Source organism: Arachis duranensis, chromosome 6 (genome assembly GCF_000817695.3).
Source record: "Arachis duranensis cultivar V14167 chromosome 6, aradu.V14167.gnm2.J7QH, whole genome shotgun sequence".
In the NCBI taxonomy this organism is placed as follows: domain Eukaryota; kingdom Viridiplantae; phylum Streptophyta; class Magnoliopsida; order Fabales; family Fabaceae; genus Arachis; species Arachis duranensis.
Window position 1 is genome coordinate 31,322,215 of NC_029777.3, and position 16,139 is coordinate 31,338,353.

The window sequence follows — 16,139 nt, forward strand, 5'->3', positions numbered from 1 at the left end:
AAAATGAAGATAGCTACCAAAGTCTTCTTAAGATCTAAAGTGATCAAAAGATTTCTAATACAATAGTCAAAGGTCCTACTTATAGAAAACTAGTAGCCTAAGGTGTACAGAAATGAGTAAATGACATAAAAATCCTCTTCAGGGCCCACTTGGTGTGTGCTTGGGCTGAGCAATGAAGCAAATTTCGTGCAGAGACTCTTCTTGGAGTTAAACGCCAGCTTTGGTGCCAGTTTGGGCGTTTAACTCCCATTTGGGTGCCAGTTCCAGCGTTTAACGCTGGGATTTCTTGAGGTGACTTTGAATGCCGGTTTGGGCCATCAAATCTTGGGCAAAGTATGGACTATCATATATTGCTGGAAAGCCCAGGATGTCTACTTTCCAACGCCGTTGAGAGCGCGCCAATTGGGCTTCTGTAGCTCCAGAAAATCCACTTCGAGTGCAGGGAGGTCAGAATCCAACAACATCTGCAGTCCTTTTTGGTCTCTGAATCAGATTTTTGCTCAGGTCCCTCAATTTCAGCCAGAAAATACCTGAAATCACAGAAAAACACACAAACTCATAGTGAAATCCAGAAAAGTGAATTTTAACTAAAAACTAATAAAAATATACTAAAAACTAACTAGATCATAACAAAAACATACTAAAAACAATGCCAAAAAGTATACAAATTATCCGCTCATCAGCTATAAAGGTTGTGAATTCGGGGTTTAGAAGGTGAGAAGCAAGTGATTTAAATGACAAGTAAAGTAAATGGCAAATAAAAATAAATAAATAACTGTAAAACAACTTTTGGCAAGATAAGGGAATTTAGAGGTCTAACTTAGTTATCTCTCTCAACTATAATAAAAGTTGAATCTAAACTCCACTTGGTCAACCTTTACCAGGGCAAAGGAAAGTCAAGGGACTAATTAAATTGACCTTGAATCCTAATTATTTCCTAAGAAAAGGTTGGGATTATTTAGGTTCAGCTCAATTAGCAAGATAACGATTATTAATTACGTTGAGTTTAATAACTGTTGAGTTACTAAATTCTTAATCAGAACCAAAAGGAAAAAAAGTAAAATTGCTGGAATAATAAAAATATCCTTAGATGGGAAGCAATGGCAACTTAATTCAAAGAGAATAATTATAAACTGAAAATACGTCAATTATCATTAAATAAAAATGTCATCAACAGCCAATTGGGCAACATCAATCAAACATAATAAAGGCTTCGGAGTAATCAAAATATAAAAGAGAAATTAAATAGTAAAAAAGAATATTAAACCTGGATCGAGAGTCACTCTAGAAAGAGAAGTCCTAAATCCTAAGAGAGAGAGAGAGGAGAGAACCTCTCCTCTCCAAAACTACATCTAAAACATGAAAAGTAAATTATGAGAGGCTTTTTTTATGAATGGATGCATTCCCCCACTTTATAGCCTCTAATCTGTGTTCTCTGGGCTGAAAACTGGGTCAGAAACAGCCCAGAAATCACTTCCAGCACTTTTTGGTCCGTACAGGTCGCGAAAAATTGACGCGGCCGCGTCGTCCACGCGACCGCACGGATTGGGTGTTGGCCAGGTCACGCGTCCGCGTGACCCACGCGTTCGCGTCGCCTGGCGTCAGGGCAACTATGGCAAATTATATATCAAATCGAAGCCCCGGACGTTAGCTTTCCAACGCAACTAGAACCGCGTCATTTGGACCTCTGTAGCTAAAGTTATAGCCGTTTGAGTACGAAGAGGTCAGGCTGGACAGCTTAGCAGTTTCTCCAACTTCTTGCATTCCTTTCACTTTTGCATGCTTCCTTTCCATCCTCTGAGCCATTCCTGCCTTTATAATATCTGAAAACACTTAACACACATATCAAAGCATCTAATGGTAATAAGAGAGGATTAATAATAAGCAAATATAAGATCAAAGAAGCATGTTTTCAATCATAGCATAAAATCAGGAAGGAAAATGTAAAACATGCGAATTGTATGAATAAGTGAGTAAAGAGTTGATAAAAACCACTCAATTGAGCACAAGATAAACCATGAAATATGGGTTTATCAGTGGACGGTTGGGGTTTGGCATGGAATTAGCATAAGGATCACCATTTTTATGAAGTGATTGGTTCGGTCTCCAAGGTGATCCTTCTCCCAATGTTGACTACATGCAAAAATGTTTCTACCTACTTGGTTAAAAATAAATAAGTTCTCCAAGACAAACATAAATCATATTCCACTAATTCAAATCATATAAAATAAGGACAGGTAAACTTGTGAGAAGATAGCTCATGAAAGCAGGGAACATAGAATCAAGCATTGAACCCTCACTGGTAGTGTATATCACTCTAACTCTCAAGTGTCTAAGGTCAATCTCTCTATTCTTCTCTAGTCATGCTTTCTAAACTTTGTTCTTCATCTAACCAATCAACAAATATTTAATGTACCAATGCAAACATCATGAGGTCTTTTCAAGGTTGTAATGGGGCCAAGGTAAGGGTGAGAGTATTTTATAAGGCTAAGTGAGCTAGTGAAGTGAATCCTTGAGTAGTCTAAGATCTCACCTAACATATACATACTATATAAAAAATTTAAAATTATACTTAGCTTCCCATAATTTTTCCTACTTTTGTATTACATGCTCATGTATCAAATTTAATTTTGAATTTCGTCCCATGTGCATTGATCCTTTTTATTTTGCGTTGGGGGTAATATTACTTTTTTTTTGTTGTATCCCCTTATTTAATATATTTTTTTTCAATGCACATGGTAATTTAATTATTTTGACTTCACATGAGCATGCTTCCCAAAAATTTTATTTTGAATTATTTCATTCTTTTCAACTTCCTACCCTTTGTTTTTATCATCCATGTTCCCAATAGGTTTCCCACACTTAAACAATTACAAACAATGGCCTCAATCATATGCAAGCATGTAGATATATTAAATATGGACATACAGAATGGAACAAAGCAAAGATTGCAATTCTAGAGAAGGAAACACACAAAAATAATTATGGTTAAATAATGTAACCATGTAAATAAGCTCAAAGTCTCACAGGTTGTGTGTTCTTTAGCTATAATTCATGTTCCAATTACAACTTCAAACAAATTTTTAACATAAAAATTTTCAATTTAAATTAGTGAAAATTTTTAAAAATAGGATCTTAAAAGAAATTTATTATTTTAACCAAGTAGTAACTAAATGCACAAAATCATCAAATAAATATGCAATCAAATATGCAGATGCAACAACGAACAAATAAAGAAAATAAGATTATTGGTGTTGAAAAGAAAGTACTAACCCACGGAGATCGGTATCGACCTCCCCACACTTAAAGATTGCACCGTCCTCGGTGCATGCTGAGATGTGCAGGTGGACGGGTTGTTCCAACTGAAGCTTTTCTTCAAGATTTTGCAGATGGACTTGTCTGTCTCCCCATGTAAATGTCTTCCACTTTCCTTCCAGGTGGCCATCCTGAAAGAAAAAGGAAAGAAAAGTAACCCAAAAATAAAGATAGAAAGTAAATGAAATATGGGTTGAGTAATGCCAAATGATAATGGTCTCATTTACATGGAAGCTTCAACATGTACGTGAGAAAATGATAGAAGCCATGGTATACGGAAGCCATGGCATACTAGTGGTATAAAATTTGTAACATAGGGGAGGAGAGTGTAAGACAATATAAATTCATGTCAATGCAAAATTAATACAAATAACATAAAAGATTGACTTAAATAGTATTGCCCAACAGTGTAAAACAAGTTACCAAAATAAATTCAAGAAAAGATGTAACAGTTGAATAAGAAGGGATATTTAACACCAATGGAAAAATAAAAGAAAAAAAATTCAGAAAAGAAAATAAAAATATGCACAAATTTAAAATGCAATGAATGAGATATGCAATTAAATTAAAATAAAATAAAAAGAAAAATAAGAAGAATGAGAAGGGAAAGAAGGGAAGAGGAAGTAAATAAGAAAGGAGAAGAAAAAATTAGGATTTAGAGGAGAGAAAGATAAGATATGTGGCAGTTTTAGGGTGAGCTGTGCGGCGCATGCGACGCGGCCGCGGAAGGCACGCGTTCGCGTGGGTACGCGTCAGGTAAGACGACGCGATCGCGTCAGTCACGCGGTCACGTGACCTGTGTTGCGCTGCTGGCACGAGTGCAGCCTCGCTCCAGCACAACTCTCTGTTCGATTCAATTTAATTGCCAAAATTGGGTGACGCGATCGCGTGGGGCACGCGATCGCGTGAGTGTGCGTCAGAAAATAATTGACGCGGCCGCGTCGGCAACGCGGTCGCGTGACAAGGATTGTGCTTCCAGCACCAATCCAGCACCACTCTCGCACAATATGGCATTGTGCACCCTTTTACGTCGAAAATGCAGGGCACGCGGCCGCGTGGGAGGCCATACTTCCCATTCGACGCGGACGCGTCAGCGACGTGGTCACGTGGGTTGATATGTGCCATTAGCATGCCTCCAGCCACGCTCCTGCGTGACTCTCTGTTCACTTTTAATTTTCCTTTCTCTCCAAGCGACGCGGACGCGTCGCTGATGCGATCGTGTCGCGTAGCGAAATTTTTTTTTTATATATGCATGAACAATGCAGAATGCAGTGATTAATATGAGTGCTATGCATGATTCCAGGTTTACTAAAGTAAAATGAAAAGGAAATAAAAATAAAAACAAATAATGATGAAATAAACTGAAAAAGAAACAACCATACCATGGTGGGTTGTTTCCCACCTAGCACTTTTAGTTAGAGTCCTTAAGTTGGACATTATAGGAGCTTCCGGTTAGGGTGGCTTATGTTTAAATTCGTCCAAAAATCTCCACCAGTGCTTGGAATGCCAATAGCCTCCAGGGTCCCAAACTAGGCATGTGAAGCTTCTGAACAGCTTCAAATAGATTTTTAGGTTCCCGGGGTGATAAATGTCAGAATAAACTCCAGGATTCCAAGCCTTGCTTTTAAATCCGCCTCCGTTTTGATTTGTAAGTTTCCATTCGGGCGGGTTAAAAAGTAGAATCTCACCGTGGTGACCAAACGTTCTTCGTGATCCATGCAATTGAGCATGATACCAATCCGTGTACTTCGAGGTGAAGCGTGGAACTTTATTGAACCTTGTGCACCAGCTCTGAGTACGAGCCATTTCCCTTTTACTCTTAAAGCCGCAGAGAGCTCTAAGCTGGCCATCTGTTTCAAGTAAACCATATTTAAGTGAATAAGTAAAATTGTAAGTTAAGGATTGCACCCACTTGAAGCTTGTATTAGGTGGTAGTGGCCTTGGGATAGGTGTTTCTGGTGGTTCTGTAAGTTTTACTCCCTTATGCTCTTCTGTGAATTCCTCCACATCTTTGCAAGAGTCCTCAATTGTATCTGTGTTCGAGTCAAATTCTTCTGTGTCTTCCTCATCACTCGAGTCATAGATTGGAGGTTGAGAGAAATCTACCTCTGCATCATTTTTGTATTCACTTGGGGAAGATTCTTCGATTTCAAGGAATTCACTTGCAGATGCAAGTTCATCACCAAGAGAGCTGGACTTGTGAATGTCACCATCAAGGGAATTTGCTTCTTGGATTATTCCGTCTGATTCCTCATAAACGACTTGCCTTGGAGATTGTACAGTATCTTCCTTAGCATCAACTGTAGCATCCTGGACGGAGTTTTCCTCAATTCTGGATTCCCAAGGAAGTTCAGCATCGCCTAGATCTTCAACCAACTCTTCTTCTTGAACACAGACAGCCTCTTCTAATTGTTCTAGTACAAATTCATTCTCTGCCTTGTCCAATGGAGTCTCTAGTATTTCTTTCGTGCTACGCTCTTCATCGGGTTGTCCACATGGAGCTGTGGTTGATCCTTGTATATTTGAGCGTTTAGTGGCCCATTGGATTAGTGCGTGCTCCAGTTGTTGGATGGTTGTTTGAAATTTAGTTATTGTTTCTTTTAGGCGATCCTCTACTTCGCAGTTTGCTGGACTTAGACATGATACATAGGGAAGTGGTGATGATTGAGAACGATTGGATTGGTATTGGGGTAAGGAAGGATCATATGATGGCGAATGGTGAAGAGAAGCTTGTGAGTGTGGTGGTTCGAGGTTATGTTGAAAGGACGGTTCATATGCATGGGGCGGAGCTTGTTGGTAGTTACAAGGTTGTCCACTATGTCTTTCAGCTGGGTATGCGCGGTAGAATGGTCTTTGTCCAGGATATCTCGGAGGGTGTTGCTGCCAAAAGGGTTGATTAGATCCTCTTGGTTCCATCCATCCTTGATTGGTCTGACCTTGATGCACATTTCTGCTGTAACTTCTATTTCCGCTAACAATATTAGAACCAAACTCAAAGCGAGAGGGGTGAGAGTTCATAGTAGCAAATAAAGATAAAAAGGAAGAACGAAAATAAATAAACAAGCAAAAGAAAAATATTTACAACAATAATAAGGCACACGTTAGCAGTTCCCCGGCAACGGCGCCATTTTGATGAGAGAACTTTTGCGTGGTCTAGAAATTTGCAGATAAATCCTCGTTGCAAGTATAGTTTCTAAACCTTCAAAAATCCTTTCATACAAACGTTTTGGGTGTCACAAGTAACAAACCCCTTTAAAAATTGTTAACCGAGTATTCAAACCTCGGGTCGTCTTCTCAAGGAACTGCAAAGAAGTATGTTCTTATTATTGGCTATAAAGGTTGTGAATTCGGGGTTTAGAAGGTGACAAGCAAGTGATTTAAATGACAAGTAAAGTAAATGGCAATTAAAAATAAATAAATAACTGTAAAACAACTTTTGGCAAGATAAGGGAATTTAGAGGTCTAACTTAGTTATCTCTCTCAACTATAATAAAAGTTGAATCTAAACTCCACTAGGTCAACCTTTACCAGGGCAAAGGAAAGTCAAGGGACTAATAAAATTGACCTTTGAATCCTAATTATTTCCTAAGAAAAGGTTGGGATTATTTAGGTTCAGCTCAATTAGCAAGATAACGATTATTAATTACGTTGAGTTTAATAACTGTTGAGTTACTAAATTCTTAATCAGAACCAAAAGGGAAAAAAAGTAAAATTGCTGGAATAATAAAAATATCCTTAGATAGGAAGCAATTGCAACTTAATTCAAAGAGAATAATTATAAACTGAAAATATGTCAATTATCATTAAATAAAAATGTCATCAACAGCCAATTGGGCAACATCAATCAAACATAATAAAGGCTTCGGAGTAATCAAAATATAAAAGAGAAATTAAATAGTAAAAAGGAATATTAAACCTGGATCGAGAGTCACTCTAGAAAGAGAAGTCCTAAATCCTAAGAGAGAGAGAGAGGAGAGAACTTCTCTCTCCAAAACTACATCTAAAACATGAAAAGTAAATTATGAGAGGCTTTTTTTATGAATGGATGCATTCCCCCACTTTATAGCCTCTAATCTGTGTTCTCTGGGCTGAAAACTCGGTCAGAAACAGCCCAGAAATCACTTCCAGCACTTTCTGGTCCGTACAGGTCGCGGAAAAGTGACGCGGCCGCGTTGTCTACGCGACCGCGCGGATTGGGTGTTGGCCAGGTCACGCGTCCGCGTGACCCACGCGTCCGCGTGACCCACGCGTTCGCATCGCCTGGCGTCGGAGTAACTATGGCAAATTATATATCAAATGGAAGCCCCGGACGTTAGCTTTCCAACGCAACTGAAACCGCGTTGTTTGGACTTCTGTAGCTAAAGTTATAGCCGTTTGAGTGCGAAGAGGTCAGGCTGGACAGCTTAGCAGTTTCTCCAACTTCTTGCATTCCTTTCACTTTCGCATGCTTCCTTTCCATCCTCTGAGCCATTCCTGCCTTTATAATATCTGAAAACACTTAACACACATATCAAAGCATCTAATGGTAATAAGAGAGGATTAATAATAAGCAAATATAAGATCAAAGAAGCATGTTTTCAATCATAGCATAAAATCAGGAAGGAAAATGTAAAACATGCGAATTGTATGAATAAGTGAGTAAAGAGTTGATAAAAACCACTCAATTGAGCACAAGATAAACTATAAAATAGTGGTTTATCACTCATCCTTGCCTTTGTTGCTCTTCCCTCAAGCTCTTTGATCTTATCTTATTTCATGAAGGATGGTTGACTGCTCTTGGTGTTCCAACCTTAACTGATCGACGTTGGAACTCAATTCCCCTAGAGAGGTGTTCAGTTGGTCCCAATAGTTTTGGGGAGGAAAATACATCCCTTGCGGCATCTCAGGGATTTCTTGTTGAGGCAGCTCCACATGCTCTTGCTGTGGTCCATGTGCTGGCTCTCTAACATGCTCCATCCTTCTTTTAGTGATAGGCTTATCCTCCTCAATGGGGATGTCTCCTTTTATGACAATTCCAGCTGAATTGCATAAGTGATAGACAAGATGTGGGAATGCCAACCTTGCTAGGGTGGAGGACTTTTCTGCCACCCTGTACAGCTCTTAAGGTATCACCTCATGTACCTCTACCTCATTCCCAAGCATAATGCAGTGAATCAAGATGGCTTGGTTAATAGTCACTTCAAACCAATTACTAGTAGCGATGATAGTGCGTTGGATGAATTCCAACCATCCTCTAGCTACGGGCTTGAGGTCAAGCCTTCTTAGTTGGACAGGTTTGCCTTGAGTATCCCTCTTCCACTGAGCTCCATCCACATAGATGTCTGAAAGGACTTGGTCCAGCCTTTGATCAAAATTGTCTCTTCTAGTGTAAGGATGTGGGTCTCCTTGCATTAATGGTAGTTGGAGCACCAACCTTACACTTTTTGGGCTAAAATCCAAGAGACGCTCTTGGACCATGGTGCGCCAATTTTTGGGATGTGGGTTCACACTAGTGTCATGATTTTTGGTGAGCCAAGCATTGGCATAAAACTCTTGCACCATTAAGATCCCAACTTCTAGGATAGGATTGGTCAGAACTTTCCAACCTCTTCTCCGGATTTCTTGTTGGATCTCCAGGTACTCATCCTTTTTGAGTCTAAAAGGGACCTCGGGGATCACCTTTTTCTTTGCCAAGACTTCATAGAAATTGTTTTGATGAACCTTGGTGATGAATCTCTCCCTTTCCCAAGATTCAAAAGCGGAGGCAATTGCCTTTCCTTTCCTCTTTCTTGAGGTTTCACCAGACTTTGGTGCCATACTTAGGGATGGTAAAAGTCAAAAAGCAAAGCTTTTACAACACCAAACTTAAGAACTTTTCTCGTTCTCGAGCAAATATGAACAAAAGAGAAGAAGATAGTAGAAGAAGAAGAGAATAATAGAGATGGAGGGAGAGATGGATTCGGCCAAGTGGGGGTTGTTGTGTATGAGGTGTGTGTTTGAAGATGGGAAGGGTTATTTATAAGGGTGGGTTAGGGTTGTGTTTCAGTCATGAGGGGGGAATATGAGTGGGAAAGTTTGAATTTGAAGTGGGTGTGGTTTCTGGAAATTGATGGATGGAAGTGATGAAAGGTGTTGGGAAGAGAAAAAGGTGATGTTGATGTGATTGGTTAAGGGTGTATAGGGAAGAGTGTGTGGGGAAGAGTGTGTGGGGAAGAGGGAAGGTAAGAGGGAGAAGAAGATAGGGTAAGTGGAGATTCTGTGGGACCCACTGATCTTGAGAGACTAGGGAATTCGAATTTTCTGCCCCCTTGTGGGTGTTGAATGCTAAGCCTCTGCTCCCTAGCTAGCGTTCAACGCCAGGTTCTTGCTCTATATAGGGCGTTGGACGCCCATTAGGGTCTCCTTTTTTGGTGTTCAACGCTAGGTCTCTACTCCTTCTTGGGCGTTGAACGCCAAACTTCTCCTTGTGTGGCGTTCAACGCCAACTTTCTTTCCCATATGGGGCGTTGAATGCCCCTCCTGCCTCCTTGTCTGGCCTTCAAGGCCAGCAAGGGGATTATTCCAGGGTGTTATGTTTCCATCTCTGAATGTCTCTATCTCTCACTTCTGCACATGATCACAAACTTTAAAAGAAAATAACTATGAAAACAACTTAATGTAACTTGAATAGAAATAACTAATAAATAGGAATACTATAATTATGGTTGGGTTTCCTCCCAACAAGCGATTCTTTAACATCACTAGCTTGACGGTTAGGTCCTTTACGGAGATAGGTAAAGGCTCAGAATTTCACCCCTTACAGTAAACTTCCTTCCTGTGCTTTCATGGATGAGCTCCATATGTTCTAGAGACAGGATCTTGTTCACAGTGTGTGAAATGACTGGGTTGTCTGTGAAGACAACTCTCATGCCAGGTGAGAGGCCTTCAGTGGGGATTTTCTTATCCCTCTAGCATTTAGGTACCTTTTTCTTAGTACCTTCATTCTCAGTGCTTGATGATAGTTTTTCAACACCAAACTTAGATTTGGTGTCTAGGGGCTCTGTAAAATTGGTGCACGAATCCCCACACTCTGTACAACTATACCAGCAAGTGCACTGGATCATCCAAGTAATACCTGAGTGAGTCAGGGTCAATCCCACGAGGATTGTGGTTTAAAGCAAGCTATGGTTATCTTGCAGGTCTTAGTTACACGGATCAGAAGTTGTTGGATTTGTGAGATCTAAACTAAGTTGACATGAAAGGAACAAAAGTGTATAAAATACTTTGTAAATTAAATGGAATCGGTAATAGGAATATGGTTAAGGATTGGAGTTGCTTTGTCTTTCTGAATTAACTCTGATATTACTGTCTTCTTTGCTTGTGAATGATTTCTTCTATGGCAGGCAGTATGTCATCAACGCCGTTGGCCGCGGTCATCAATCTCCTTCGCTTCAGATCAAACGCCATATGGCTCTGGTCATTCAATTTGAACAAGGGTGAAGCTCTAGTAGTTCATCCTCTTTGGTGATCCTACTCAAAATGCCACAGACAAGGTCGAATCTTCTGGATCAGAGAATGCTGTTTCTTTGGGTTCTAGCCTCTACCACAGAGACCCTAATCTCCCCGAAAATTGGCTGAACTGATGTCTTGAGAAGTCCCCAACGAAGTCGTGGATTAGCCGTATGAGAGATTTATAATCAAGCTGGCGGTTCGCGCTTTTCAGCCACGTATTCACACGAACCCAAGTAGACCTGGGTGGTTGTCAGGTACACGGTCTTAGTATGATGAACAGAGCTGATTGTCACTGATAATCCTATTCACCATGTTAAAGAACGAGTATACATCATAGAATTAAATCAAATATAGATTGAAGAGAAACAATAATACTTTTATTAATTCATAGGATGCAGCAGGGTTCTTTCCCTCAACCTAGGAGGTTTAGAAAATCATACTGATAGGAAATACAATGATAAATGAAATATGGTAAATGATGGGCGATCCTAGATGATGTGTGTAGATAACATAGATCTAATCCCTTAAATACTAAAAAAATGACTAGTAAAGGTAAACCAATCTTTTGGGCTGTGTTAAAATCCACTTCTAGAGCCCACTTGGTGAGTGTTTGGACTGAGCTTTGATGAGATCCACGTACTAGGAGGCCTCTAGAGTGTTGAACGCTAGCCAGGGGGTCCTTTTTGGGCATTTGGACGCTGGTCTCTTCTCCTTGGGCGTTGGACACCTGAAAGGGAGTAGGAGGCTAGCGTTGGACGCCAGTTTTGGGCCTTCTAATCTGAAGCAAAATATAAACTATTACACATTTCTGGAAAGCTCTAGAAGTCAGCTTTCCATAGCTGTTAAAAATGCTCCATTTGGACTTCTGTAGCTCTAGAAAAGGCTTCCAAGTGCAAGGAGGTTAGAACCGGACAGCATCTGCAGTACTTTCTCTGTCTCTGAATTAGACTTTTGCTCCAGCTCCTCAATTTCAGCCAGAAATTACACAAAAATACAAAAAATCATAGTAGAATCCAAAAATGTGAATTTAACACTAAAACCTATAAAAACTTAATATAAACTAAACAAAACATACTAAAAACTATATGAAAATGATGCAAAAAAGTGTATAGAATATCTGCTCATCACAACACCAAACTTAAACTGTTGCTTGTCCTCAAGCAACTAAAAACACAGTAGGATAAAAAAAGAAGATTAAGATACAATAAATCTCAGAGTTTCCAATGAAGCTCAGTTACAATTAGATGAGCAGGACTTAGTAGCTTTTTGCTTCTAAATAGTTTTGGCATCTCACTATCCATTGAAACTCAAAATGGTTGGCATCTTTAGGAACTTAGAATCCAAACGATATTATTGATTCTCCTAGTTCAGTTCTTTTTTATTCTTAAACACAGCTTTCAGAGTCTTGGCCGTGACCCTAAGCACTTTATTTTCCAGTATCACCACCGGATACATAAACGACACAAACACTTTACCTGGGTGAACCTTTTCAGATTGTGATTCAGCTTTGCTAGAATCCCCAGATAGAGGTGTCCAGAGTTCTTAAGCACACTCTTTTTACTTTGGATCACAACTTTAACTGCTCAGTCTCAAGCTTTTCACCTGACACCTTCACGCCATAAGCACATGGTTAGGGATAGCTTGGTTGAGCCGCTTAGGCCAGGATTTTATTCCTTTAGGCCCTCTTATCCATTGATGCTCAAAGCCTTGGATCCTTTTTACACTACAAGGATGAAACTAATCCTGAACTCATAACCCATTTAACAATCCAAATCCTTAAAGTCCTGACCCCAAAGCAATTTAGGAACAATTTAAACAAAAATCAAAAGTTTTCTTAAAACTATGACCCAATAGGTTTTAATTATTGGGACTACATGGAAGCATGGACTAAAGTATTTTGGTTTCAAAATACTCAGTACAAACATTCATAGTTTATTTATTTTAAAATAAATTCAAACTATGTTTTACCAAATTGGTTCTTCCAATGGTGGGACTTCTTTGGGCCAATCCCAGAAATCCTACCCTTACCTACCGATGAAGGGTATAAACTATTTCAATCAAAATTTGACATTCAGGAAACATGTGTTCCTGTAATGTTAAATATTTTTCTCAATTTTCTCATTGTCCTGGGTATTCTCGTGGCAATATCAATATACAAAACCGGACCATCCTAAAGCATTCCCAATCTTACAAAGGCATGCTTATTTCAAATGGTGGTCTTAATTTGATTCATCAATGGTCTATCCAAAAAAGGTCAGAGAATGGTTCAAAACCAATCCCAAGAGTCAAAAGATCTCAGATCCAGAAACGGCCTCGTTTCTGAATCAAAAGGCACAAATTCAGGCAGCCCTTGCAACCTCACAATCGAAGTAATCAATCAAAGGGAAGCTTCAACAGATCCTTCACTTGCTTCAAGAAGTTGAAGTGTCCTCATTTAAAGAAGAAAGTGATGAAGAAGGTAAAGACAGTCAGGTTGAGGAAGACTGTTTCAAAATTTGTCTAGCTGATGATTAAAACCAAAAATATTGTAATAATGCCAAGACAATTACCGGAACTATTTGAAATCGGTACTGTGGCTATAGTCTAGGTCATGTTTACCTGTACTGTAGAAACAGTAAAATCTTCAATTATAAAAGGAGGCCTCGTTCTCATTGTGAGGTACCCTTCATTTTACACAATCATAGAGAGAGGTTAGAGAGAGAAGCTCTGAGAGTTTTCTTGTAAGCTCTCCAGCTCTTCTTCTTCCCCCTTCTTCTTTTTAATCATATTTCCAAATCAATAAAATAAATTTTATATCATATATCTCTTTCTCCCTTAGCTAGTGCAGGCGGACTACCGCTAGTGCTAGCTTTCTTCTAATATTAATGGCTGGTTTTTATCATACCGCCTTACTAATTATTTACTTTCTGCTCTTTTATTTTCTGCATCATACATACATACCTGCATTTTCTTATTTTGTTATGCCTTCTTCCCCTTTCCCTCCTTGATCCGCTTTGCTTTGAGAAAAGATTAAGACATCATCTATATAAATGATTGCAAAGTTTGAATAGGGGTTAAAAATGTCGTTCATGATTTTTTGAAATTCAGAAGGAGCATTTTTCAGACCAAAAGCCATTACATTCCATTCATATTGACCGAATGGAACTGTAAATGCAGTTTTATATCTGTCAGATTCTTTGATTTGGATTTTCCAAAAACCAAATTTCATATCAAATTTTGAAAAGATATTTGCTGAGTTTAGCCTATTGAGCAAATCCTTTTTGTTTGGGATATGATAACGAATCCATTATAAAGCTTGATTTAAAGGTTTGTAATTGATGACAAGTCTGGGAGTTCCTCGTTCTATCTCAGCTTACTTGTTGACATAAAAAGCTGAGCAAGACCAAGGACTTTTACTTGGACGAATTAATCCTTTATCCAAAAAATCTTTAATCTCCTTTTGACAATGCTGCAAAAGATGCTCATTCATTTGAATGGGGTGAGCTTTTGTAGAGATTTGTGATTCTTTAAAATCTTTTTCATAAGGAAGATCAACAATGTGTTCTTTCCTTTTCCAGAAGGCATGAGGCAAATCTGAACAGATAGACTTTTCAATTTAGTTTAAAAGACTTTTGATTTTATCTTGAACCCTTGGTTGGAAAAGTTGGGATTCAAGAGTTTTGAAAGATATTTCTTCTTTCAAAAAACAAATTTGTTTGGTTTTGGATTCAATTTGGTTTAAAGCTTTTTGGTTTGGTGAGTTTAGAAATTCAAAGAAAGTTTCCTGTTCACCTACATAAGAGGAAATTCCCAAAAAATTTGCTAGGTATGGAAACAAAAAGATTATAAAAGGTGTCCCCAAGACTACATCATTTTTTATATCTTTTGCTATGATGAAATTAGTTAGAATCCTAAGATTACCCTTTTCAACAAAAGCATTGGTTAATTTGAAATTGATTTTTAGTCTTTCACCCGTTATTGAGCTAAGACGTTCAGTAGTTTTTTCAAAATACTTTGTAGGGATCAGACCTTCTTTAATACAATTTGAATCTGCATCTGTGTCAAAGAGTGCGATGGTTTCGAAAACAAAATCTTTAACGACAATTCGGATATTAACACGACATTTTATAAAAGAGGATATATTTATTAATCTCAAGATTTCTTTTCCATTATTGTCGTTAGAGCTTTCATTTTCCCGTTTTCCAGAAAACTCAGGTTGTTTTTCAAGAGAGTCAAGTTCTCCATCATCAGACTCTTCACCTTGCATTAATTGCGAGAGCATGAGTTGATGATCGTCTTGATTTCTTTTGATTCCTTGGATTTCCTTCTTAAGGTTGTTAACATCAGTCTGGAGATCCTGCATGGTTATAGAACGAATAACTTATTTTTCTAATTTTTTTGGAAATGGGTTTGACATCATATTTATTGCTAAGGACAAGATTTTTGGGCTTCTTTTCTTTTTGTAAACATTTTTTTAATTTAGAAAGAAAGTATTTCTTTTGTTCTGGATCACCAATAGCCTCTATTGCTTTAAATAAGAGATCTTGATCTTTGGATAAAATATTAATTTCCTTGACATCAGAATCTGAGGATGATCCAATATCATCAACTTGGATATTATTAATATCATCCGAAGATTCCAGTCCAGATTTATCATCTGAACTTTCAATTAAAAGATTGTTAATCTGTTCCTCAATTTGAGGATCAAGTTTCAGATTATTAATCTTTCCTTTTAACCTACAGTATTTGCTAACATGTCCTGGTTTTTTACATGTATAGCAAATAATGGGATTTTTCTGGGGATACTTTTGGAAATTCTTTTGAAAACCTTTTTCATTCTTGGGTTCTTGAAAATGTTTTCTAGGTCTTCTGAAATTCTTTTCAGGATTAGGTTTAAAAACTTTTCGATTGGATGGTGATGCCAAGGCATCTTAGGCTAGTTTCACTAGCCTTTTTCTTTTATTTTTAGTTGTTTTATGCATTTTCTTGAGCCTTAAGTAATCATTTGGGCCAAATAGTCATGCTTGTCTTAAATCATCCAAACAGTGTAATTTTGATGCAAATTCCATGAGTTTTTAGTTATATTACTTGAATGCTATGAATGGAAGAATTCTCATGAAATTTTGCAAGACTTTGATGCAATTGTGTGGATGATTTCAGGGAAGAAGAGGCTAGGCAAGGAAGCAACAAAATCAATAAAGGAAGCTTGAAGATCACATGTGGAGTACAATGTTGAAAGTGGCGTTTAACCTCCAGTTTAACCTTAAACTGGAAGTTAAACGCCAGAATAAGGAATGCACCAAATGCTGAAAGTGGCGTTTAACCTTCAGTTTAAGGTTAAACTGAAGGTTAAACGCCAGAATCATGAAAGCTGA